The following is a 27,628-nucleotide window of genomic DNA, read 5'->3' as shown; positions in this document are numbered from 1 at the left end:
GTGGTGTGTGGCTGGAATACATGGAACCTGCCCTGCAATGCAAAGAGCTTTCTTTAAAATGAGCAGATTAAAAATTCTTCCCCGTGAACAACTTAAGCATGTATACATCTATTCAGCAGAGCTGTGTCCTATTACCTCTCTGGGATGTAACTTGAATTTCCGTGTCTGATTTAACTGTAAACAAGCTTTCCTGGGCAGCGTGAGCTACAGAAGCAGTTGTGATCCAGGGAAGGTGAGTGGGTTGCCAAAATTACCTCTGGCTGTTTCAGATCCAGAAATGCAATTGGGTTCTGCTAACCGTGCCAACTGAAAATATACCAGAGACGCTTGCTCTGGGAAAGGGTGAAAAGAGATTTTTGATCCATTGCCAGACTCGAAAGCAGTCCTGGTGGTACTTACGAAGTCAGCTACTTGAGCAGAGAGGATTCTTTATGCCTGAGGAGGGGCCACTACATCTCTGAGTTAGAACAGACTCAGCAAAGATCTAGGAGTCCAGTGTGGGCAGCTTCCGTTTACCATGAAGCAGCTTAAAAATGAACAAACGAGAGTACACAAACCCACTGCTCTCCTGGCTTTCTGGTGTGAGGATAGGGACTGAGCACAGGGATGTTAGGAGCCTCTCCTTCCACAAAGGCATCCACCCTGCATTGTCTGAGAGACAGCATAGCCCTGCCCACCATCTAAGACCTTCATAGATGCAGAGGCTGCCCAGTTTGAGTTCTACCAGGTCCCTAATCTGGTGGGAGCTACATCCTAGAAAATAAAAGGCGGCCTTAGGGCATCTCCATTCCTGAAATTAAGCTTCAGGTGCTCTCATTTTGAACAGAGAAGGTGGCTTAGGCTAAAGAGTCCCCTATAAATTGTACTTCCACACCCGCGCCCCCTACACACAAACCCTTGTCACTTCCCAACGGCCCCATTACTCTCACACTAGGGCTTTCGAGTTTTGAGGAGAGCCAGACACACAGCCCAAATCAGCGCACAAACCGAGAAATTCCACCAAGATATGTCAGCGTTATAAACGGCTGAAAGGTCACAAGGTAGAATGTGATTTAGAAAAGCCCCATTAGGAGGAAGCCGACAGTGGCTGGGGGAGTGGGGGCGGGGAGTGTACTGGGGATTGGAGAATAGGGACAGGAAGTCACTTTTTCTCAAAAAGATAGTTACACTCTGAGTCACGGTGAAGTCTGTCCTCTGTCCTCAGTGAGCAGTGTGGGCTTCTACTCGCAGATCCTGCTGAATTCCGCAGTCCTGTTCTGGGGCCTCCGTGAGAGCCACGTTTATTAGGTTTCTGTCCCCAGAGGCTAGTGACTTGTTTTCAATGTGCTTCCTGCTATGGATTGAGTGTCTCCCAACTGCTGAGACTTGGTCTCCAGCCTACTGCACTATATGACAGTGGTAGAGCCTTTGTAAGGTGGTGGCCTTCTGGCAGGGTCTTAGGTCTTAGACAGCCTGCCCTCAACTAGGATTATGGGACCTTGGCCCCTTCATCTCTGTCTCTCTGTCTCTGTCTCTGTCTCTGTCTCTCGGTCTCTCTCTCTCTCTCTCTCTCTCTCTCTCTCTCTCTCTCTCTCTCTCTCTCTCTCCCTCCCTCCTCCCTTGTTAGGGATGAGGTAAGGCAAGCAACCTCACTTCTTGCTACAGGTGATAGATACTGTACCCCAGTCTTGACCATAGATGGAAATTTCCAAAACAAGCTTTCAGTCAGCGAAAATTATTTATCTTGACCATTTTGCCATGGGAGGGAAAAGTGATACATTTCCCTTTTTGTGTTTCACCTTAGTCACGGCTGTCTAAATAGTCACTGGGGCCAGGTAACACCTCAAATGTATCCTAGGCTAAGCAAGCTGAGAGGGTTTCTCTGGAGAAAGGCTTGATGTGGATTGATCTATGATCCCCTAGACAGTATTTTGCGAGTCAAAGTCTTGTAAACTATGAAGGTGACCTTGTTTAGAAATGGAGTCTTCAGATATAATTACAATGTAAGTTAGGATGCGGACACACTGGAGAGAGTACAGCTAGTGTCTATAAGAGGGGAGACACAGACACACAGAGAAAATAAAGACAAAGGGAGAGATTGGAGAGATGTGGCACAAGCCAAGCTCCTCCAGGACTATAAGCAGACAGCAGAAGCTAAGAGCAAGGCCGAGAACTCATTTTCTTCCTTCAGAGCAAGAATGGCCCCACTGACTTCAGGCCTGGAAGAGTAAACTTCTGCTGTTTTAGTCATCCTGGCCTGGGTTATTTGTTATAAGTTCTAAGAACATGACCACAGGGACATTGATGTTCCCAGAGGGCAATCAAAAGAACCCTGGGATTTGCCTAGAGAGAACAGGTTGAGAACAAGTGGCTAGAGCCAGGGACCTTATTTGTCAGGCTTTGTGAAGATGCTAAGGAGGTGGGGTGTCTCAGGGTCCCAGTGCAACACTCTTCATGTGTCACTCATGCCCCTGACCCCTCCAGTACTCACTTGAAGACATGCTGCCTCAGCTACTTCTGTTGCTGTGATAGAATACCACAATATAAAAGAACTAAGGAAGAAAGCTGACTTTGTCTTCTATTCCAGAGTGGAGAGTTCATAATAGGGGCAGTGGGGATGGCTGAGGGGTGGCAGGGAAACGTGGCACAGGCAGCCAGAGCAGAAAGCTGAGCGATCAAATCTCCAACCACACACAGAAGCAGAGAGAACAAATGCAGCGGGGCTAGGCTACAAACTCTAAAAGCCCTCTGCACGGCTTTACCTTGTAAAGGTTCCATAGCATCCTCAAACTGCACCACCATCCAGGGACCAAGAACAAGCCCGAGAGCCTATGGAGGCGGGTATTTCTCATTCAAACCACCACACATACTGTAATCAAAGAAACAAAAGGAGAAAGGGAGAAGGAGGAAGAAGAGGAGGAAGAGAAGAGAGGACAAAGAAAAAAGAATGAAAAGAGCTCTGCTCTAAAAATAGCAAAACAATGCTCACAGTTCATTCAGTCAGTCAAAATTTCATAAGCATTTATGTGGCACGTTTTGCTAAGGCACAGAGAATACAAGGTGGTTGGGACATGGTACCTTCCGTTAAGCAACAGAAGCTCGGGAAGATAGGTTGACCTAACATTGTTTTGTAACATGAGTACTATCCCTGCAGCTAGAAGGGACTCTGACTCTAACCATTAGTGCTGGAGTTTTTAGGGGAGACTCTGTAAGAGAAGAGGTAAACCGAGTCCCAACTAAGCTGTGAAGTGAGAGATTGTTACATGGCAAGTGAAGGAACTGGACTTTGTCCGCTGAACGGAAGACAGCTGGAGGAGAGCCTGGGGCCTGTCAGAAGCCACAGTGTCTTAGTTTCCAGTTCTCTGCTTCTGCCAAGCTCCTACCTTGCTGGGATAACCAAGCTTTGGGAGCCTTTCTACTAGGAGACCATGTCTTTCACTAAGGCCATTCTTCTGAAGTCAGCAGCCCGTGAAATTGTGCCTCCCTTCCTTCCACTGTTCAGTGGGGAGGAATCCACCCTGCTTTGTGGTGCTCTCTCTAGGCACTTCAACAGTTTTTTATCGAGCTGGTGGGTACAACTTCTTCCTTATCACACTGGGAAGAAATGGAAATTCTGGCAGAGTCTTGAATTGGTTTTGATATGTTTTCCCATGTAAAAGTTTTCAACAGGAAAGGCTTTGAGACCACTCTGAGTTTTCCAGAAATAAGTCAGCCTTGTGGATGTCTATGGGTCAGGGTTGCTATTTTAAATTATGAAAATGTTTTTGTTTCTATGAAAGAAATGATAAGCTTTTAAGGCTCCCTCTCTGAGTGTTTATCCGAATGGGTGTTTCCAGCAGGGCCCAAGGGAAGAGATGGGAGCATCCTCTGCTCTCAATTATAGCACACCCTGATATGTGTTTTTCTTGTGCTCAGTAAAGTGCATCAGTGAATTACAGCACCTAAGTCCAACTAAACAGACCCTGTCAAAGCAGGATTTCAAAACTCGAGGACAGTGACTCACAGGAAACAAAGTCAACAACAGAGAAAACACACCCTGCCAACCATTACTTGAACTCCTTCTAGACTACAGAACTAGTCCATAGCACATACACACACACACACACACACACACACACACAAATAAATAAATAAGTATTTTTTCCTGGGAGGATTATAATTGAAAAGGCTTAGGGCTTTTGTCTTTGTAATGTTATCTAGTGCTAAAATATATTGTGTTCCTTCTAGACGTTATTCATCCAGCTGACAGAGAGAATTCTCTGCTAAGCAGTTAAAAGAGTTCGTATCAGTTTCCTGCTGCTCACAAAGTGATACAAAGTATCTTAGTGCTCAGCTCAGAGAGCTTCAAATCAAGGTGCTGCTAGGCTGCGGGGTTTTTGTTTGTTTGTTTGTTTGTTTGTTTTTAAGACGTTCAAAAAAGAACCCTTTTTAAACTTCCAGAAACTGCTGATCATTCATGCTATGTGGCTTCTTCCTCTGTCTCAGAGGCCATCAACACACCATCTTCAAGTCAGTCTCTGTGTCCCTAACCTGTAGAGAGATCATCTAATGCATTGTTCAGATGCCTCACCTGTTAATTAAAAAGCCAATGGCCTATGGCTTAGGCAGGAAATAGAAGTGGGACGTCGGGAGGAGAAAGAATTCTGGGAAAGGAGCCCAAAAAGAGGTGAGGAGACAGAGGCATGGTACCTGATTACAGCCATGTGGCAAAATGTAGGTTAAAATAAATGGGTATCTTTAGTTTTGATCTAGTCAGAGTAGAGCCTAGCTATATGGCCAAAATATTTGTAAATATAATTTGAGTCTGAGTTCTATTTCTGAGAGCATGGGTCTGGAAGGCAGAGCCAGGACTTAACGTCAATAGTAACCCCTGTTCCTGCCCTAGGCTGCATTGGTTTCTCCTCCCTGCCTCCCTTGTACATAGATCACATTTTCACACTGGGGCTCCTCGATAACTCAGGGTGAGCTCCTGTCTCAAACCTTCAATCTAATCACCACCAGAATCCTCACGTCTATGCACCACGGTGCATTCAGATGCCTGGGGTTGCTGCCTGGACATCTTTGGGAGGCATTGTTTAACCTTCCAGGATTTTTTAAAAAATTAGTATTTTTTTTATTAGTACGGATATCTTGCCTGTATGTATGTCTGTATAACTTGTGTGTGGCTGGCACCCGCACAGGTTTAGAGGAGGGTGCTGGATCCTCTGTAAGTTTACGGTTATAAGTTATATGGGATGCTGGAAATTGAAAGCAGACTGCAGAGCCATCTCGCCTGCCCCACTTCGAGACGCCTTTAAATAGTTCATATGTACACATGTAACTCTCCCTATCTCTTCTATAACTAATGAACTAGAATGTCTCTAAGTTAAAGAGACAGTAACATCAAAAGCAGGAGTGGCTGTGCTGTGCCAATCACCCAGTGCTGGGAGATAACACAAAAGGACCAAGGTCATTCTCTGGTACATATCGAATTTGAGGGCAGCCAGGGTTACTTGAAACCCTGTTCCTGTGTCAAAACAAACAAAAACATAGAGAAGTGTACTGGGAGAGGACACACTAACCTAATAGCCCTGTTGACTAAACTCCAGCGGGTCGCGTTGGCAGCTAGTTACTAAGCCCGCAGTAAGGCTTCTTAGCTCCACTCTCCATCCACGCCTCACACAGCAGCCTGCAGCGCTGGCTGGAGCCTGGAAACTGTCAACAGTGCTCTGAGTTGACGTTTGCACCGCAGTGCAAGGTCATGGGACAAAGCTTCAATTCAGAGAATTTAAAAAAAAAAAAAATCAGTCTCCTTGGTTGTTTGACTTCCACGTAGGCAAAACAAGCATCCGGCCCAAGGACTCTTTACCTTTTCACACAGTTATTTTAGCTCCTTCGAGCTACAAGCTAAGTGTGCCATTTATATAAATACACAGTAGCCTATTTACAAGGTTATCAAATGCTTTAATTCATCTACAAATTCAACATTCACCACTCCCAACATTCCTGTTTACCTGTGGCATGCCAAACCTTACCACTCCCCGCTCCACCCACAACTCCCATTTTTGTTTGTTTGTTTTGTTTTTTTGTTTTTTGGGTTTTTTTTTTCTTTTGCCTTGGGTAGAGTTCTCCATCCAATTAAGTCAGGACATTTGTTTTCATTTTTTAACTCAACAAATATTCCCTGAACTCCTGTTATGAGCCAAGAACTTAGATGGATCCAAAGATTAAAAAAAAAAAAATCACAGTGTTTATTATTTAGCAATTCAGGAAGAGTGTGTGACAGTTCTCAGCCAGTATGGGTAAACTTCACAGAAGTGTTCTGGAGTTTAGAGGGGAGTCGCTCAAGCAGCCTGCTCTCCATTCTCAGCCAGTGGTAGGCACCCTGATCCAAGATCTTACTGTGGGGTTTGTTTTGTTTTGTTTTGTTTTTCTCTCTTACAGAAATAGTTTTGGATCCTAGTTTGTTTTTGTTTGTTTTTTTTTCCTTTTCTTTTGCTGAGAAGCAAAAGGCGTCTTTGTATTAGTATCCCAAGAGCCCTTCCCCTTCCTAGATCTCATTTTATTGAGAAGTTATCTAATATAACTAACTTAAATCTCTTAGTCTGAGGGAAGCCCAAAGGTTCCAGGGTACATGCCACCATTAAAGTTAAAAAGGGAGCTAGTGGCTCAACTCCAGTGCCCAGTAGATACAGGATGGAGGTGGGCAGGACAAAGATGACATCAGACAGTGTAGAGCAGAGGCTGCAGGCCCTCCAGGCGTAGCTTTTCATGCAGAGTGCTCTAAGACAGTGGTTCTCAACCTGTGTGTCGAGACCCCTTTGGGGGCATCAAAATGGACCTTTCACAGGGGTTGCCTAATACCTTCAGAAAACAAAAGATATTTACATTGACTCATAACTGTTATGAAATATAATGCAGCAGAGTTGGGAGGAAGGGAATACTTGGCAGACCCATGCTGAGGTGTCCGCCTAAGGAAACCTGCCATGTAACCTGGTTTAGAGAAGATTTATTGTCGGGGAAGGGAGCAGGACCTGGAAAGGGCATAAAAAGGGGGAACAGAGAAGGACAGAAATAGAGAGAGAAAGAAAGGACAGCCAGAAACGTGTGGGAAGAGAGAGAGAGAGAGAGAGAGAGAGAGAGAGAGAGAGAGAGAGAGAGAGAGAGAGAGAGAGAGAGAGAGAGAGAGAGAGAGAGAGAGAGAGAGAGAGAGAGAAACGAAGAGAGGGGTAGGGTGTTTGTGAGTGGATTGAATCGCCATTTTGCTGACCTGTGAAGTGAACTGCTGATTTTCTGACAATGCAGATGGGACTTGCTCCAAAGAACCCTTTTAAACAGGTCCATTTCTCGAAGTGTCCTTTCTTTTCCACTACTGGTGGGTAGTGGGCTAAAAGGGAGGTTAAAATGTTTCAGAATCATCACTAAAAATAGGGCTTGAAAAATTAAAGTCACATAGTAGCGAAGAAGTTTCATTTTGGAGGGGCCATAATCCAAACACTGGGGCTGCCTTAACAAATTAAGATTTTCCAATTTTTGACCTGCCTGCAGGTCAAGACTGACCCTTAGGACTGAGAAGGCCTCCAGAATAAGTAAGCAGGAGAGTGGGGAGAAAAGTAAATAGAAAAAGAAACATAGGCATCATTTTAGAAGAGGAGAACTTTGGTTCCAGTGTATCCCTGGAGACGCAAAACAAAAGACAAGGGACTCCATTTGCACCTCAAGATGGTTGCATGGGGATTCACATTTGGTTTCCTGTTTTGGAAATGGAAGGACCAACAGCAACAACTACCTAGATGACTGTCACTGCTAACCACTCTTCTCAGAACCAGAATGGAGGGGACCCCATCTAAGGAAAGGAAATCAGGATGGGGAGGAGGCACACAAGGAAAGGAGAAAGATTAGCTGGTGCTGTTATCCCGAGGCCACCATGGGAAGACTTCCATCCTAGGGTCTTCAGTACTGTTCTTTTCTCTCCATGAAAATGGTCTGAAAGTGCTGTTGGGTCAGAACCAGAGGTTCCTTGAGGCATCTGGTCTATTATAGGTAGATACTCATCTTAAAGTTCTCTTGCTTTAATAGTTACCTTCTCCAGTTTACTAAAGGGCTGAAGTAATGAACTTCTTTAATAAGAAGCTATAGCATCGGAATTGAGTAGTGGCCAAGGCTACTAACAATGGATTGCCCACTGGAGGCCTAATCTTCATTGTCAGCTTCACTGGATTTATGCGCCCTTAGGATGCCCACTTTGGTACGTCTGTGAGGACTGGCTGAGTCCCAGCATTGATCTCTCTTTGCTCCTGACTATGGATACAATGTGACCACCTGCCTCAGGCTCCCATCCAGGGTTACACTTGAACCTTTCTTTGCTAAGCAGCTTTTTGCCAGGTGGCAGGGATGACAAACGTTGCTAAGACAGCAGATTTGAATATTGCCCAGAGCATACATTTTCAGTGTTCTCACCACCCAAAAATAAGTCTGTGAGATAATGTACCTCTTGTGGTTTGAGTTGGGCATTCTACAACACATGCAAATACCAAAATCATCATGTTGCATACTATAAACATAATTTTTACATGTGAGCAAATAAGTCAATTCCTTAGCAAAAATTCACACTAAATATTAACATTTATTAACTAAATATAAATATTCCATTTTATAGGAACTATCTTATATAATAAAACAAAAATTTGTAAATGATACATTTATATTATACTTAATGCAATCCCAGCTGAATCAAAATGATACCTTCGTACAGTTCAAACAGATAATTTGCATGAAATGTCATCTTTTTCAAATAAAGTTCAGGATAGTGCATTAACTTCTGTGTTTGGCTTTTGCAGTGTGGTCATAAAGAAAGTAGAAAAATAATTCTATGGTATTTGTTTTCTCAGTACTTCCTTTTAAATGTTTTTATGGTGTAGGGCTATGTCCCACCTGACCTTACCTGTACTAAAATCTCTTCCTTCAGTTGTTCACCAGGTTAGCACTGCCACACTCTTGTTTGGCAGAAACATGGATGTGATTCTTCAACTTCAACTTCGTGAATACTTCCATCTTGTATTTAATTGTTGAGTGTACAGTGACATCTGACCATCAGCAGGGGACAAGCCACAAAGGACTTTGACATAGGAAACTGAGCAATCCCCCAGTGTTAAGCTGGGAGCATTGCCTGCCCAAGGATTCATTTCCCAAGTGGTTAGATCATTAGTGAATACTTTCAAGCTTTGATGAGTTCTGTTTGCCTGATGTTGGCTTGCCTGTGCATTCTGAAACCTCGTAACTATAGGGACTCTTATAAGGAATTTAAGAATAACAAGGATCCCCCCTCCACCAAATTGGAAATTCATATTGTCTAAAAGACCAGGTTTCTCATCCAGCTTCAAAAGCTAAGCTACCCTCTTGTAAAAGCTGCACCAGTGTTCCATGTCCGCAGCCATTCCCTGCCCTCATTTGTAAGTGACTTTTGTGGAAAATGCATCCTGGTTTTGAGCACACCAAGACCAAATATATCTTCCACCCCAGCCAGAAAGCGACTCACCAAACCAAAATCATTAACTCTTCAGTGAATGAATGCTAGTGCCCTAAGGACTCATGGCAAGGAGAGTCTATGTCATGATCATTTTGGAGAACCTCTTAGCGGGCCATTCCAGGGCCTCTAAGTTGCAAACCCTGAGGCTTGGATAGGAAGTCTGATAGGCCCCTTCCTAACCCATGCAACACTAGCTACAATTTCAATACTGCCAGTGTATATCTTGTTATTAGTCTTACCACCTCCTTTAGCTCTATAATGGTTTACTTTTAGGTACTGGGTAGGCGGGCAATTATTTACAGTTAAGAAATAGCCCCCCAATGAAGGATTTAGAGAAAGGGCCGAAGGAGCTGAAGGGTTTGCAGCCCCTTAGGACGAACAACAATATGAACTAACTAGTACCCTCGGAGCTCCCAGGGATTCAACCACCAACCAAGGACTATACATGGTGGGACTGATTGTTCTGGCAGCATGTGTATAGTAGAGGATTGGAAAGTCGATCATCAATGGGAGGAGAGGCCCTTGGCCCTGTGAAGGTTCTGTGCCCCAGTGTAGGGGAATGCCAGGGCCAATAAGTGGGAGAAGGTGGGGTGACAAGAAGAGGGAGGGGAGGCAACAGGGGTTTGTTCTTGTTGTTGTTGTTGTTTTCCTGAGGGGAAACTGGGAAAGGAGAAATCATATGGCATATTAATAAAGAAAATATCTAATAAAAAAAGAAATAACCTTTAATGGAGCCTATTCATGTAAGTAAATCATTTAAATCAATCAAACAAGGTATGCAGAAGCAAACAAGAAAAAACATAGAGCAAAAATGTCTATTTTCTTAGTTTCTTTTTTTTTTTTTTTTTTGAGACAGGGTTTCTCCATGTAGCCCTGGCTGTCCTGGAACTCACTCTGTAGACCAGGCTGGCCTCAAACTCAGAAATCAGCCTGCCTCTGCTTCCCAAGTGCTGGGATTAAAGGTGTGCACCACCACCACCTGCATTTTCTTAGTTTCTAATATGTATATAGCTTCTTTCTAATTATGCTAAAATAGGTCTTATTTTCTATTCTATAAACTTTAGATTTCTTAGGTAAATATCAGGCCAAATGCTTTGTTCACACACACACACACACATATATATATATATATATATATATATATATATATATACACACACACACACACATATATATACACACACACACATATATACCTATGTATATTTTGCTATTAGACTGCAGATTTTAGTACATTTGAGGTGTTAACTGCCTAAATGGCTCTGTGTTTTAAAGCAAAAAGTCACTGACTTAAGTGTAATTATAATATTGTTTATGGAAATCAAATTCATAACATAGTAAGATTTTGATTACAAAGTAAAACCAGGTGATATAACATTCACTCTCAAAATAATGTAAGAGACTAGAGAAATGGCTCATGGGTTAAAAACATTGGTTGCTGTTGCAGTGAATCCTCAGTCACATCCCAGCATCCCCCTGGGCAACTCTAGTTCCAAGGGATCTAATGCCCTCTTTTGTCCTCCACAAGCACTTTACACATGTGGGGCACAGACATACATGCAGGGGAACCACACTCACACAGAAAAACGATAGAAAATTACATAATTCTTTTAAATAATAAAAACTATATTGGAAGGTACTATATGACTTTTTCTGGGTAGATGTGAACAAATGTTATTCATAGTAGACAGTGCACAGAGAATAGAACAAAGAGCAGCATCCCAGCCAAGTCTAGCTTAATGAACCAGTGGTTTTTCTGAGGGTCACTTAAAGGTGTCATAGATAAAGGTGGGTTATAGGATTGTGGGTGACTCAAAGCCAGCTGTATGATATAAAAGCCCACCTCAACTTGAGAAATAATTCTTGAAAGCTGCCTCTCTGGCACTTCCTGACTCCCCATCCCCCATCCCAAGTAAGTGTTTACTGTTTTTATAATTCTGGGGAAGAGCTTTGTGAATCCTGGGATCCAGGGCACTTTCTGAGCCTTGCAAAGGTTACTAGTTTCCAGAGTCTTGAGGGCTTCCTCTTCTCTCCAGGAAATGTTTCATGTTGGAAGAACAGCTCTACAAGAGGAGCATCCAGAACTCCTACCCAGTCACAGGTAGCTAGAACACTAAGCAAAACATGAGAAATAACCATTTTCAGACTTTGTACATCAGGCAGTGCAAGATCATTCTTCCTGAGAAAAGGGCCCAGCCTTTGTCAAGTGTTCTGCAAACAGGAATTTTCTGGACTTCGGTGTAAGAGCCCAAAAGTCTTTCTAAATTAAAGAGAGAGAAGATAGATCTTTAGGAGTCCAAGCTAACTTTTCTGTAAGTATCTGGAAAGAAAGAGCCATGCAGATCGAGGGCTCCAAAAATGTGTTCTAGAACCTTCTCCAGAAACCCAACAAAGGGAAAAGGCTTCCCTGAAAAGGTCATCACTAAAGAACAGTAAAAGACAATTCCCAGACATCATACCAGGTTGGAAATAGTCCCAGTTCTCATGAGGGTACAACAGAGAGCAGCCCCCTCTTCCAGAGATGCAGGGTCATGCTTTAAAAGACTGCCTCAGAATAAAGGTTAGATCCCTGTGTCCCAAACCAGCTTAAAACAAAACACAAAGTTACAAGAAGCGTAGCTACCTGCCATAAGAAGTTCAGCTTTACAGAGTGTTGGGCTCATTAAAGAAATACGAAACATCCCACCCTTACATGTCTGGTATTTGATCAAAAATTACCACGCATGCAAATAATCTGTAACCTGTAAAAATAATTAGCCTACAAGAAGAAACTCCCAAAATGACAGAAATGGATTAAGCAGTCAAGGACTTTCAAACTACTTATTAAAAACTATTGATTATGAACAGAACATAGGAAAACATGTGAGGAAAAAGAGTTTATAAAAAAATAAAGGGAAATCCCAAAAGTTATATCTGAAGTAAAAACAAAAATAGACTGAAGAGGATTTTAAAAAAACATACAAATGTTCTAGCTTCTTTTCTATTGCTCCTGATATAACTCTCTGACCAAAAGCAATTTGAAGAAATTCATTTGGCTTACCCTTACTTCCAGGTCACAAACCATCACTGAGGGAAGTGAGGGCAGAACTCAAAACATGAACTTGAAGCAGAAACCAGGGAAGAACACTTGCCTGCTAGCTTGCTCACTCTAAGACATACGCTTTGCTGGCTTTCTTATACAGTTCGGGACCACCTGCCTAGGGGTAGAGCTGCCCAGAGTGGGCTAGACCCTTCTGTATCAGTGAACAATCAATACAGTCTTCCACAGACATGCCCACAGGCCAACCTGATCTGGTTAGTTCCTCGTTGGAAAATTGCCTCTCAGATTGCTCTAGACCAGCAGTTCTTAACCTTCCTAATGCTGGGACACTTTTTCTTCATGTTGTGGAGACCCCCAACCAAAAAAAAAATGTTCACTGCTACTTCATTAACTGTAATTTTTCTGTGTTTTCAGATGTTCTCGGGCAACCCCTGTGAAAGGGTCATTTGACCCCTGCGCCCCCCTGCAATGTAGCTGAGAACCCTGCTCTAGTGTCAGATTGACAAGTAAAGCTAGCCAGGAAAAGTTCAGTAACCTTGAACTTAGTGTTACTAGCATTAGAATCTATTCTCAAACAATGCATACAGGAAAAAACAAATTGAACAGAGCAACAGTGATCTGATTATACATCAGTAAACAAGGTCCAGAAAGGGGGTGGAGTAGAAACAGAAAAACCAAAGTTAACGAAAAAAGGAAGAATAAAAATATTCCAGATTTAATATAGAGTGATCCACAGATCTCAGGTTTGTAGTGTGGCAGAGTACAAGAAATAGGAAAATACCTCTACATAGTCATAACCAAACTGCTCCAAGCCAGAAAGAAATTTGTATCAATACAATGTTCCCTAATTGTCAATATTGTTAGAAAATAAGCATTCCAAGCAAAAGTAGTAATAATGGCAGCAGAGTGGTGGAGCTCAATTAGCCTTAAGTTAAGGCTGCTGTGGGCTGCTCTAATGAACTCAAAGGAAGTGTTTAAAAGGTAAAAGGAATCACAAGGAATTTAACTGTTTGCCTGGAAAGACCTCAACATTCATAAAAAAGAAGAAATAAAACCAGCACTCAACAACATCGACTCAAGTTCCTGATGGTCTGCATCCAATCCAGCATCACAAAGCTTGTAAGGAGTGGAAAGAAGATGGCCCACAAGCAAGAATTAGCAGATAGAGGAATACCTCACCCAGTGGAGTTTGTAAAGACAAGGCTAAAGGTTTAAGGTTAAAGGAGTAAAGATTTTGGAGCCTGTGGGATGACTCAGCGGGTAGCTTCCATCAAGCTCGATGAACCTGAATTTGATGCTAAGTGGTAGAAAGAAAGGATTGACTCCTACAATTTACACTCTTAACTCCCACACGGCTGCTGTGGCATGTGGATCCGCTATGTACACACAAGAAATAATAAAGTTTTTAATTAACTTGAAGATAAATATTTCAATATTTTGTGCATATATTCAAAGTTACAAAAGAAAAGAAAATGAACACAACAATAAAATAAATGTGCGATATGAAAATAACTCCAACTAGAACGCAGAGATGTTTTTAATCTGATTTGAAAAATGTAGAATGATGGATGACACAGATGAGGCACTGCCAATAAAAATGGTTAACTACAAAGGAGAGGATTTTGAAAAAGGACCATAAAGTTGTTCCTTTTTACTTTAGCAATGATTACATGATTGCATGCATTGAGCTACCAAAGTATACACTTAAGATGAATTAATCTTCATTTACAACTATTATCTGATTTTAAATTATATTAAGTCATCAGATTACATACTTAAGATTAATGAATTATACTGTACATGTATTAGACCTCAATAAAATCTTTTAATGCATTTGCCAACCAAAACAGTGTAAAATGCCTAATCCATAAGCCCATATATGTGATGGTTTTCTGCCTAATGTATGGCTACAAAAACCTTTTCACGGAATGCCTCCCTCACCCAGGACTGATGGGTGCATAAGACTCAGATGAGTGGACAAACAAATAATTATATGAACAGCCAATAAAGCCAAGTGAAAAACCAATGCAGTGACGCTTTAACGCATTCCTTTTATCCAAGTGTTCTGGAGCTACTGTTATTATACTCTAACCTAATTATATTATGTTATAATTACAATGTAACCTATATTGTAAGCTATCTAACCTTCAAATGACAAATACTTATTTCCTACAGATATGTCTCTATATAGTATTTATATAAATTCATGCTTAGAATAGCATAGAGTTGTAAACACGTCCACCCATAGTGATTAAACTGTACCTCACATGAAGCCTGTCCTGCATTGACTGACATCTTTAAAGACCAGTGTCGGAGTGGCAATTATGAGGAAAGACGCTCTAGCCGCTGTGACTGGGGAAGGAAAGTCGGTGTCCTGAAAGCTGCTTTTCCAGGCAAAGTTAGAGAAGGGCATTGCATTTACACCATGGCATGTTGACAGTGTTGAACTATGTCAAATCTTATCTGTGAGCAGCAAATCCCCTCCCCGGGGGCCCGAGAAGGGGGCCCCGCTGCCTGCCAAGGTTCAAGCCTTTTCTCCCCAAGAGGTTTCATTTCAGAACCCAGATGATAAAGCACTCACTTGGTTTCCTCCTAGTTCCAGGGAAATTTTATAATAAGAACCCCTCTGCAAAGCTAGGTGAGAGGACGCTACGCTACCACAGACTTCCGGGAGATCCACACAGTAATTTCACTACCTGTGGCGGTCGTCATTACCAGAGGGAAGGGATTCGCCAGCTTAATGAATTTAAAGTGCACAAGCTCCCAGCACCGTTCACTTTGAGTTGTTGGAAACAGCCCTGATCTAGCGCCTGATTCCTGGGAAGGCTTAAACTTCACCTTTTATCAGCATCAAATGCGGGGTAACAGAATGACAGCTGGATACGTGATTTAATTGAGGGCAACATGAATGTAAAGAGTTGAGTCCCCCTGAAAGATACGGTAAACATTTTTTTTTAAAGAAGCATTATCAAGCTGGTAAAAAAGAAAATGTAGTTTTAAAAAAGTATAGTATACCCTGGAAATGAAAATTAAAAACTCCTGAGATAGAAGTGTATGCATTTGGGTCTTTGCCATCCGGGCTTCTTACCCTTACGAGGTCAGAAACTGTGAAAGTCTGCTCCAAGTGTGTCAGGTCACAGACTGGGCCGGGGTGGGGCATAGTGAAGCCTTATTCTGTCGTCTTTGACTCCCCCAAGCCTGAATCTTCTAAAGAAAGCAACCCAGTTGTGTGTGTGTGTGTGTGTGTGTGTGTGTGTGTGTGTGTGTGTGTGGTTCCTTCATTGTTTTGTCTTACCTCAATTATCTCACAGAAGAACTTGAAGAACATGCATGGAATTTTCATGAAGAAAATGCATAGTATACATTAAAAGCCCTTGGAAACTATGCCCACTGCAGAAAACATAAAATTCCAAGTCTGCAGTCTTCAAGTCTTCATGGGGACTCTCTGGGGGTAGACATTGTTATCACAACGACAACTACAAGAGTCAAAACCAAAAGGCATGGGAAAGAGGGTGTCCTAGAGAAAGAAAAGTACAGCTCATCCAATTTCCCTGCAGATAAAGGAAGAAGTCACAGTGCCCAGAAATCTTAGGATCAAGATGCTTGGACATAGCTGTTTCTAGGAAAAGCCACCAGGCTGAGTCAGGAGCAACACACAGTTTTAAATCCTAGCAATTACATGTCGAGAGCCTGACCAGATATTCCAGGTGCCACCTTGCAATAGGCCAGTTGTGTCGTTGACAGCTCTGTGCACACCAGGGGAAAGGCACACTCTCAGTTGACGCCTCTCTAGCCACACTGATGCAACCAAAGTGTGGTTCTGGACCATAGCCAGTCTGCCCAACTGACGCAATGCAGTGACTTTTTGGACATTGCTCATACTGAAAAGACACATAGAGCCAGCATCCCATGGCACAGCTAAGGAAACAAAATCAGACACTGTTCCAAAGGGCTTTCAACCACCTGAAATGAATTCAAGACAAAGACACAAGATAATCTTGGTAATAGAAAGCCACATCAGTCAAATAAATGGGTTTCATCCTTCCAGGGTGGTCACAAAAGAACATATTCATGGCATGCTTATCTCTTTTTAGCCCCAAATAAGACAAAACAACAGTCTTTCCCTAGAAGAAAAGATGTTCAGCCAGAGAGATGAGAATAGCACTTACCAAACCAGGACTATGGCCCTATGTACCACAGTACCTATGTAAATGCTACAGCCCCTATAACTAAGGGTCATTATGGTCTTGAGGATTCAGAAGTGCTTACAGATAGGCCTTAAAGTAAATAACTTCAACTAGGAGAGAGGCAAACCTCCAGTAGGGTGGAAATAGCATTAGTAAGGGTATAAAATTATCCTTATAAAAATATAAAAACGGCTGGGCAGTGGTGGCACATGCCTTTAATCCCAGCACTTGGGAGGCAGAGGCAGGCAGATTTCTGAGTTCCAGGCCAGCCTGGTCTACAGAGTGAGTTCCAGGACAGCCAGGGCTATACAGAGAAACCCTGTCTCAAATATATATATATATATATATATATATATATATATATATATATATATATATATCTGTGTGTGTGTGTGTGTATACACACACATATATATATTTGTACATATATATATATACACATACATATACACATATACATATAAAAATGAAGACAGTGTTGGATACCAAAAATGCTGAGAAAAATCAAACATGGGGTAAAGGTAAGATACTTCAAATGAAGTTTAAACTTGATAATGACCAGAGTCTTTCTAGCAGCATCTTTCCACAACATCTCCAAGAAGACAATGCAAAGCATAGGAGAAGGTCCATGGGACACCTTCCTTTCCCTGCCTCACCTCACTCCCACTAAATATGCTTTTCCCCTTGCTCCTCCCCTTCAAGTGTTTTTCATCCAGAATACTCCTTGTCCTGTATATTCAGATTCTGTGTAAGCTCTTATTAATTCACGACTGTTAATCAGACATAGGGAAAAAAATTACAAAGAATTTCTTCAAATTCAATGGAATTGATACGAGAAGAGAAATATAGACTTTCTAGAAACAATAAGGGCTACCAGAAATGAAGTTTTAAAAACTGAATACTTAGGAATAACTCTAAAACAATAGCTAGAAGGTCTCTACATCAATAACCAAGAGTATTTCATAAGAAAAATTAAACAAAGCCTAAACAAAAGAAAATACACTAAGTTCATAGAGGATATCAACCACCTAATGAGGAATGACAGTAAGGATTTCTGTTAGTAGGGACTAGACTACCAAAACCATAGGGGTTTTGAATTCTGCCCAAAATAGAGAAATATACTGCTCTCTCCTGCGTGAAATAATTAAAACTGTAGCAAAATACATGAAGCAATAGTTTCTAAGACATTACATGTTGAGTAATGAAAACAAAAAGCTTGCTTAGAAATAGATGAGCAGGAATGGAGTCAGTGTCCTGTAATTGTCTGAATTTTCAGTCTTTTCTTTCCAGGTGACATTACAGAAAGAGGCCACAGATTTGGATGAGGTGGAGCCCAAGAGACATAAATTAAGATGAAGCTGAGAGTCCGGAGCAAAAAAAAAGAGGACAGAGTACACAGGAGAGTCGAAGAGAAAAGAGAACCTCACCAAGAAGTCCAAAGTTCTGAGAAAGGCCCCTGAGTATGCAGGAGAGGGACCTGCTCATCTATGTGTGAGAAAACTCTTAGTGACTGAGAAAGAACCATCCCCAAGGATCACAGGGGCCACCAAACAAATTCACAATCTGTATAATCCACAGGGTAGAAAAATCAAAGGGTCTCATTTCTGCAGTGACACAAATAGTCCTGCAACAGTCTTCTTGGCCCATCTAACAATCGTTAAAATAAGATCAAAAAGGTCATTCTTTACAGGTGATTTCACTACACCCCAGAAAAAAAGCTCAAATATATTTATAGCATGCCTAGCATGCACAGAGCCCTAAGTTCAATTCCTAATAGCATTGGAACTCATAGTGTATGTCTGTAACCCTGACTCAGTGTTAGATTGATCCAACACTTAGGAAGATCTAAAGTTCGTGGCAATTCTCAGTTACATAGTGCGTGTGAGGCCATCCTAAGATGCATGAGGCCTTAGCAGAAGAAGGAGGGGAAAGAAAAGGAAGAAAGAGCAGGGAGAGGGAAGGGGAGGGGAGAAGGAAAAGGAGGGGAGGAGGGGGAAGGGGAGGGGAGGAAAGACGAAGAAGAGGAACAACAATAACAAAAATAATATTGTGACAGCCATGCTGGCTTCACAGGGTCCCACAGTCCAACCTGTCACAAGCCTGTCAGGCTCCAAAGTTCTATTCTTTTTGTCACATGCAAAAAGCTATATTAACTTGCATTAAAATCAGCATGTTTTCTCCCATCTTGAATAGCTGGAAATTCATAAGGAAGAGAGAAATTATATACTTCTGGATATGAGCAAGTTAAGGACAAGCTCCTTCTCCCATGAAGTTTTCCCACTGAAAAGGTTGCACTTAAATCTAATCAAGCATCTAGATCCAACTGAGTTACAAGAAATATTTGGAATGAGTGCTATGTTGTGATATCACTATGATGGGAATGGCCATATCTAGAAGGTGGTACATTCTATAACATAAGTGACTTGGTTTCTTCAATAAATAAATGGCATGAATAGCATGAGGAAGTGGAACTAGCTTAACAGACACTTGAGAAATATATCAACTATATACATATATCATGTGTGTATTTTTGGAGTCCTAATTCAAGGAAGCCAACTGTAAAAATTAAGACAGATTTAAGTGCTAATAGTTTTTGAGAGTGCATGAGAAGCATGTAAGATATAAGGAATTATGTCTCTTACATGCCTGAGATCTGCCTCCAGCACCCAACACGGTATTTCTCCCAAGAAGAGGATGGAGGGCTTATGGGAAAAAAGAATTCCATGTGGCAGGGAAATACTAATGAAAAATTATGTCAACATGTGTTCAATTGGCAAGGGGTTTATTCAAGACTTATGCAGTAGGGAAGACTGGTTGATCTCAGCCCTAGACACTATTGGGAGAAGTGGCCATTTATAGCCAACAGGCAGAAAGAATGAATGGATAGAAAATTAGTAAAAAGAAAGTTGTTAAGTATCAAGGCTTAATGAGAGACTAGTAAGGCTTAGGGGGGTTCTCTGTATACTGACTAAGCACAATTCTCTACTGAAAGTAGGCTTAGCAGATGTACTGGCTGGTTTTGTGTGTCATCTTGACACAAGCTAGAGTTATCACAGAGAAAGGAGCTTCAGGTGAGGAAATGCCTCCATGAGATCCAGCTGTTAGGCATGTTCTCAATTAGTGATCAAGGGGGGAGGGCCCATTGTGGTGCCATCCCTGGGCTGGAAGTCTTGGGTTCTATAAGAGAGCAGACTGAGCAAGCCAGGAGAAGCAAGCCAGCAAGGAACATCACTCCATGGCCTCTGTGTCAGCTCCTGCTTCCTGACCTGCTTGAGTTCCAGTCCTGACTTCCTTTGGTGATGAACAGCATTGTGGAAGTAAGCTGAATAAACCCTTTCCACCCCAACTTGCTTCTTGGTCATAATGTTTGTGTAGGACTAGAAACCCCAACTAAGACAGTAGACCAAAGTCAGGCTTAAGGACCAGGCTTGAGGACTGGTCTGAAAAGGAAAAGTTGACAAAGGTTTGTTCAAGGGAAGCAGGTTCTTGGTCAGATACAGAAAGAGTATAAGGATGGAAGGAGCACAGGGAAGAGATCAGAGGTGGAAGGGAAAATTCAGAGAGGGTGACTGGTTAATTAGAGTGGCCAAGTAGACATCCAGAGATGTCAATCACCAGGCCAAACTGAGAACCTAGGGGTGGCATCTGGCATGGGCTAAGAGGACCACCTGGGGCAGGGCTGAGAGTTGAGTTATGACTCTAATTCGAAACAAATGCTTGCTTTACACAACTTCTTCTACTTTGTGTCTGCTGGACTAGCAAACACCACTCAGTGGACATCAATTTCTCTCATCAGTCATGTTTATCAACTTCTCCCAGCACCCCCTCCCCTACAAGGTCTGCTAGTTGTCTATAACAGATGACTATGCAATCTCAAACAATTTTTCTGAGTCAGAGACACACAAAACAAGGGACTGTGATTTCCAGTCTACACTGGATAAAACTGGACCCAAAATCTCCAGTCCATGCAACTACCTGATCTATATCTTATAGACAAGAAAACATTAGATTGGTAGATTGGGTCTGTGTTGACTCCACTCTTCCTGAATCTTGTGACTCTGGATTGTTTCATCACTGGCCAACCCTGTGCAAGTCTGGCCAATCAAAACAATTCTTTTTGAGCCTTATTGAGTACTGTTATCCACATGGGTTAAACCCTGGCAAGCTATCTACTATGAAAGAAAATAAACCACCGAACAAGAAATGTCAGCTTGGAATCTTTCTTTTCCATTGAACTACTTTGTTAGTGAAGATGAGTTCAGGATCATGGTAGACACCTTACAATTTCTAAATTCACTGAAATGAACTTTAATCAATCAGCAATATTGAACTTTAAGAGGAAAAAACTCTTACTGAAAAGCAAACCAGGGAAGAATACTGAGCCACAAGTTTCTTGATTGATGTTTTTGTTTTTGTACAAAGCCTTGTTCCTAAGCAGGCAGATAAAGAACTGGTTCAAACGGTTCTTCCCTGTGCACTTGATACTCTTGTTTCCAGAACTGAGTAGAGAGGCTCCCAAGAAATGAAATCCCCTCTTTCCCACTGCCCTGTTGTCTTTCAAAACAGCAGGACTGCCAAGATCAGCCCCCAAAGAGCTTCCTTTGAAGTTCCTCATGCTTCTCCTACAGCTGGAGCAAAACAACCACCTAGACTGTGTGCCCAGTCCTCAGAGGAACAACCTGGAGGCCAAGCTGCCATGCTCAGTGGAACATAGGACTAAGTCACTACAAATAGATTTGCAAAAGTGACATAGGGTGAAAGATAATGGGACCATCACTCCAAGGACCTGGGATCCTGGGTTGTACTCAAAGTTCCTATGAGTCAGGAGAAGGGAGTAGTTTCTCTTTCTGGGGCCTGAGTATTCCTGTACTTCAGGCCAAGGATTAACTTCTATCTCCATCCAAATTTAGCATGGATATTCCCCCATGCCCTATGAAGTGCCCTTAACTACCTTTCCATCATACAAGAAAACTGTCTTTATCATAAATATAATAGAAAATGTTTCAGAGCACAATTAAGGGCTCTTCCAAATCAACCCTGAAGTCAGTGTGGAAAGAAATGGACACCAGCTAAACAAGAAATGCAAAGCTATGTGTTCAGAGATGAGGGGCATGGTAATCCACCACCAGCATTTACATTTTGACAGACTCAAAGGCTGTAACAGATATAGGCAAACTTTACTGGGGAAAAGGGAAGGTTTCTGATGGACCTGATTGATTGGGGGCTGTTGAACTTGGGGCACTGAAGCTGGTGGGACTAGATGGCCACATCATCTGTAATTGGCTAGGGCTACATATATGGCTTTCTTTAATTGGTTTTAAATTGAAAGCAGAAACAAAGATTAGGGAAGTTGTTTCTTATTAATCAAGTCTTGGCCGTCTGGAGCTGACGCTTACAGGGTTGTGGCTTAGCTCCTTGGTTGTTACCAGAGATAGCAGGCTGGTTTTCCTGTGAGTCTGATGTATAGAAGGCTGGCTTCCTGTAAGTCTGACCTATAGCAGTCTGGCTTCCTGGGCTGTTTTGCTATAGATAAAGGGGTTGGCTTTCCAGGGCAGGCTGGGGTCAAAGCTCCATTTTCCTAGATCATAGAATACCTGATATTTGTATATCACTTGTCAGTGCCCTGGAACAGGAGATCTGCAGGTAAGAAAAGCCATAGATGAAACAAGGCAAATTTCCATTCAGATAGTATGAACAAGATTTCATAACTATAACTTTCCTATGCTTTATTGCTGTCATGAGGATGTGGTTGACTTGACCTCATGACTTCTAGATTCATGTTCTCTTATGCTTGGGGCAAGAGGAACCCAGCAGTCTTCTGAAAGGGAAACATTGGCTCCTTAAGCCCACTTCCCTACTCCTGGCCACTCCAGTCTCCCAAGTTCTGACCTAGAGCAAATTTAGTTGGAAGGGAATAGAGAAATATAATTTAATTTAGATCAAAATACCTTCATGGACCCATACATTGGATGTCAGTACTCAATCAGACTTTGCATAAGGCTGCTCCAGCTGCCTTAATAGAATGCAACAGGCTCGTTGGCTTAAACAACAGACACTTATTTTCTTGAAGTTTGGAAGACTGGATGCTAAGATGCTAGATAATTCTATTTTAATCTGAAACTTCTTCTGTAAGCCTGTACTGAGCTTGCTGGATGCTTATATAGCCTTGCCTCTGTGTTTGTGGAGGCCCTGGTTATCTTCTTAGAAGGATATGAATCCTGCTGGACCAGATGCCCACTCCATTTAACTTAATTGATTCCTTGTGGCTCTTTGTCCAAATACAGTCACATCTGGCATCACATGAATTTGGCAGAGACACAAATATTCAGCCAATAATCTAACCTAAGTAAGTCTCCAGTTGTTCACCTAAAACTCCTACTTAGAAAGTGGGTAGTCTTGGTGACTACCCAACTGTAAAATTTTTAAAACAATTTTTTTTTTAGAATCTCATAAAGTTTTTGATCATATTCATCTGCCCTCCCTCAGCTCCTCCCAGATCCACAGCACCTCTCTACCCATCCAACTCCATGTCCTCATTTTCCAAAATTCAGCAAGACCAATTTGTGCTGCCCATACACTCTGGGCATGCCAGTATTCACCAGAGTGTGGTTTGCCTACCAGTGGCCACACTCTTTAAGAAAATGGGCTCTCCCTCTCCCAGCAGCTTGCCATTGCCAATAGCTCCTTCACTATGGGTGGGATTTTGTGTCCACCTCCCCTCTCCATGCTGAGATTTGTTCTGACTTGAGTTTCACAGGTCTTGAAACTTGAGTGTCACAAGCACTGAGAGTTCATATGTACCACTACCCTGCTGTGTCCAGAAACTTGTGTTTCTTTTCAGTCATTCACTGCTTCTAGCTCTTAAATTTTTCTGCTGCCTCTTCTGCAATGATCCCTGCACACTAGAAAGAACAGGGAACGAGGTATGTCTCATTGAGGAATGAGTGTGATGGTTTGTTGATGTTCGGCCCAGGGAGTGGCACTATTAGAAGGTATGGCCCTGTTGGAATAAGTGTGTCACTGTGAGTGTGGGCTTTAAGACCCTCATCCTAGCTGCCTGGAAGCCAATATTCTGCTAACAGTTTTCAGATGAAGATGTAGAATTCTCAGCTCCTCCTGCACCATGCTGGCCTCGACCCTGTCGTGTTCCTTCTTTGATGATAATGGACTGAACCTCTGAACCTGTAAGACAGCCCCAGTTAAATATTGTCTTTATAAGACTTGCCTTGGTCATGGTATCTGTTCACAGCAGTAAAACCCTAACTAAGACAATGAGCATTCCAGTCTCTTATTCTCCACATCTTCACCAGAAGTGATATCTGTGTAAATCATACACTCCTCGGATGAGAGTTGAGGAATACACTAATTCATGGATGTAATGCTAACTAATTTGAAGTCTGTTTAATCCTATCATTTCACATAATAATAGTAGGTTCTCTTCTAGGGCCTGTGACAGTGACAGGCATGAGTTTTATGTTGTGAACTTGGCTTCAAGCCATTCAGAAAGTGGTTGGTTGTTCCCATGGTATTCCTGCCACTGTAGCACAACTGAGCATATCTTACCAGGTTGGTCATTATTACAGCTCTTAGGGTTCACAGAGGGTAATATTGATGATTATTTTTCTCTTCTAGTAGTGAACATAGCGCCTTCAAGCATATGTACTCTGTAGAGGAGAGATAGAGTTCTGTTAGTATCAGCTTGATTTCACCATGTTCTATGACTCAAGTATGAGGCATCTTTAACAATACAGCTCCAGAACTCTTAATATCATTCTATAATACTCCTGACTACAGTTATATTTTCTTCTCTTTTTTCTTTTCTTTTCTTTTCTTGCAAATATTTCTTTGCCACTCTCAGTTTCTTTAAAGTGGATATTTGGTGATTCAGATATCCCAAAGAAACCTGCTTCTAAACTATGACATGGAGTTCAGAAACTAAGTTTCTTAAATGGATTAAGACAATGATCCCAAAAGTCAGAAAGGAAAACAGATATATCTGATCGTAGAAATTGGTTTAAATAAATAAACAACTGTCCTTGTTACCTTCTGAGAACTTCAGTAGGACAGGAAATAACCCCAGAAATGAAAAAAAAAATGGGATTACATGAAACTAAAAAGCAAAGAAAATAGTGACAGTTTACAAGATAGAAGAAATCTTTGCTAACTGTTCTTCAGTCAGGAGAGGAGATATCTAGAGTATGTAAGGAACTACAAAAATCAAATGGTCCCTCACAAAAAAGTCTTGTAACCAACCACAAGCTAGTGAACTGAATAGACAGTCCTTAAAAATAAAAGAAAGAAACACATATGAACAGGAAATATTAGGAAAAGCATTCAACATCACTAGTCATCAGGAAACATAACATTAAAATTATTTTGAGACTCTACCTTGCCCCGGACTCCACTTAACATCAAGGAAACAGAGATAACATATGAGGCCAAGATGTGTGCAAAGAGGAATCTTTATCCATATTGCTGGTAGGGACGTAAACTGCAGTGCACAGCCACTATGGAAGTCAGTATGGAGGTTCCTCAAAAGACGGAAAACTGAACTATTGTATTGTGCAGCCATTCTGAGTATCTAGCCAAATACCTACAGCCTACCTATAGAGCTAGGATGTACCTAGAATCTACCTAACAGAGATACCTGCACATTCACAATTATTGCAGTACTATTAACACTAACTTAAAAATAAAAAGATGGGCTAGCTATTTATCAACAGATGAATATATATATATATATACATATGTATGTGTATATATATATATATAGTGTATATACACATATACACAAGGAAGTTTATTCAGCCATAAATAAAAATGAAATCACATTTGCAGGAAACACATGGGACTGGATATTAAATGAAATAAGCCAGGCACAGAAAGATAAATGCTGTGGGTTTTTTTTCTCCTACCATCTAGATTTCAGTTATTTGTTTGCTTGTCTATTTATTTATTTCTGTATGTGTGCAGGTCATGAAACTACAAAGGGAGCCATAAAAGGAGAAGAAGTTTTAAGAGGGTTTAGAGAAAGGAGGCTGATAGGAATCTTTATCAAGTATATGTGGCACGAAAGCAGAAGTGAGCCACTGGAGGCCCAACAAGAGGAAATGGCACAGAGAAGGGGCATGTGGAACAAGAGCAAATAAAAACCAAGTATTATGAAAATGCCATAGTGAACCCTATGTCTGCCCGGTCAACAAATCTTTAAAAAGAGGCAGGGAAATGGAAATTTAAACATCCTAATAACCTATTTTTACTCAATAGAATGGAAAAACTTGAGAAGAGCCATCGTTAAAGCAGAAAGATAAGTCCACTTACATATAGCTATTGAGAAGGGGATCACTCTTTATATTTTTTAAAAACTTTCAATATCTTTGGAAATTTAAGTACATGTATGTTCTGACCAGTTATCCAATATTTGAGATTCAGTCCTGTAAGAAAGGCACCAATACACAAGGTTGAGAATGTTCATTGAAATAGGATGCTCATCATGACATTGTTGAATTATGAGAGGAAATGACAACAATCTATCATTTGGGGGAATGACTGGATAGGGCTAGTATGTATACATCACAAAATATCATATAAAAACCTTATAAAAACATACAAATCATATAAAAACATTAAAATAACGACAGAGACAGGGGACTGATCTCAAAGGCAGAGGAGAGTCGTTAGCTCCGATTTCATTTTGTCACGTTAAACTGTAAAGCGTTAAATTGCCACTCTCGGTTGCAAAGGAGACACCAGGAAATAAATATTTGCTTGTCCGGTATCTAGTAGAGAAAGATAAGGACAAAATGTGATTTGGGACAGGGTACTAGTGTCCTACCTTTTTCCACAGAGACTATGTTGCTTTTGTTGTTGTTGTTGTTGTTGTTGTTGTTGTTGTTGTTATCTTGATTTCTCAAAGAAGAGCTTGTGAGATGCATGCTCCAAGCTATTCTTGGGGGAATAATTAAGAAAGCTTTAAGTGCCTCAAACATCTCATCATGGAAGAAAGGCTATGAAGAAATACCAGAGGGAAACTGAGTCTGGAGTTCTGGTAAGGAGTCTAGCCTGAGTCTCAGCACCCCTTGCACTGTAGCACTGGTCACTGTCTCAGCATGTATACTGGGCTTGGGGAGAGCCTGGCAACCTGCTACCAATTAGACATTACTCACCCAGTGAGCTAAGAGCGTGCACCACACTCCAGCTAGAACCGGAAAGCGGAAGCAGAAGCAGCTGTAAGAACACACACACAGGAAGCCGAGCTTCTGTTCACTCTGGGAGCCCGGAAGTGGTATCAGCAGATGGAACCAGTTCTCTGTTTAAGGGTTTCCTGAGGCCAAGTTTGCTAAGAGTTCTCATTTGCAATGTATTATGAGCTTTAAGGTACAGGCACAGCAGAAGCCAGGCAATTATTGCCATTGCTGCAAAACTATGCAAGTATTGTAAAAATTACAACTTCAAATAAAAATCAAGCAAATGCTGCCAGTTTAAATGTTAGAAATGAGCATGATTATCCCACAAAACCAATACAAGCTGCACGAGCCAGCCAGGAAATAGGCAAATACACACTGTGCCATCTCAGGTCACGATATAAAAGGCCTGGCTGAGGAATTCTGAAGGAGCAGGTGTGATTGGAAGATGTCAGAACGAACATTGGTAAAATGGGTTTTAAAAGAAAGCAATTTACTGCTGTTGACCCAGAAAGAAAAAGCTATTTAAAATAGATAGACGCATGCATCTTGATGACTCTTCTCCTTTTTTTTGCTTTTAGGTCTTCAAAACCATGTACTTGATCACCAACGCCCATGTAAGAATGCCATTCAAAATAACGACTTCTCCGAATCCTTGGGATTAGTCACTTGGAGGGGAGATTATACTTCAGAAAGCTGCTTTTGTTTTGTTTTCCCAATCACACAAGAT

The 27,628-nt window shown here is 41.6% G+C and overlaps 1 long non-coding RNA gene across 1 annotated transcript; it reads right to left on the bottom strand.

Annotated features, from left to right (window-relative positions):
* On the bottom strand, nucleotides 1-26,907 carry LOC116097746. The gene is made up of 4 exons (XR_004121543.1): nucleotides 26,550-26,907; nucleotides 26,036-26,148; nucleotides 24,278-24,378; nucleotides 1-32 (listed from the first exon to the last, which is right to left on the bottom strand). It is a non-coding gene; the product is annotated as an uncharacterized LOC116097746 (long non-coding RNA).
* Nucleotides 26,908-27,628: the final 721 nt, after the last annotated feature.

This window comes from Mastomys coucha, unplaced genomic scaffold, assembly GCF_008632895.1.
Source record: "Mastomys coucha isolate ucsf_1 unplaced genomic scaffold, UCSF_Mcou_1 pScaffold2, whole genome shotgun sequence".
Taxonomy (NCBI): Eukaryota; Metazoa; Chordata; class Mammalia; order Rodentia; family Muridae; genus Mastomys; species Mastomys coucha.
Note: the sequence above shows the minus strand (reverse complement) of the source record. Positions and strands in the feature narration are given on the sequence as shown.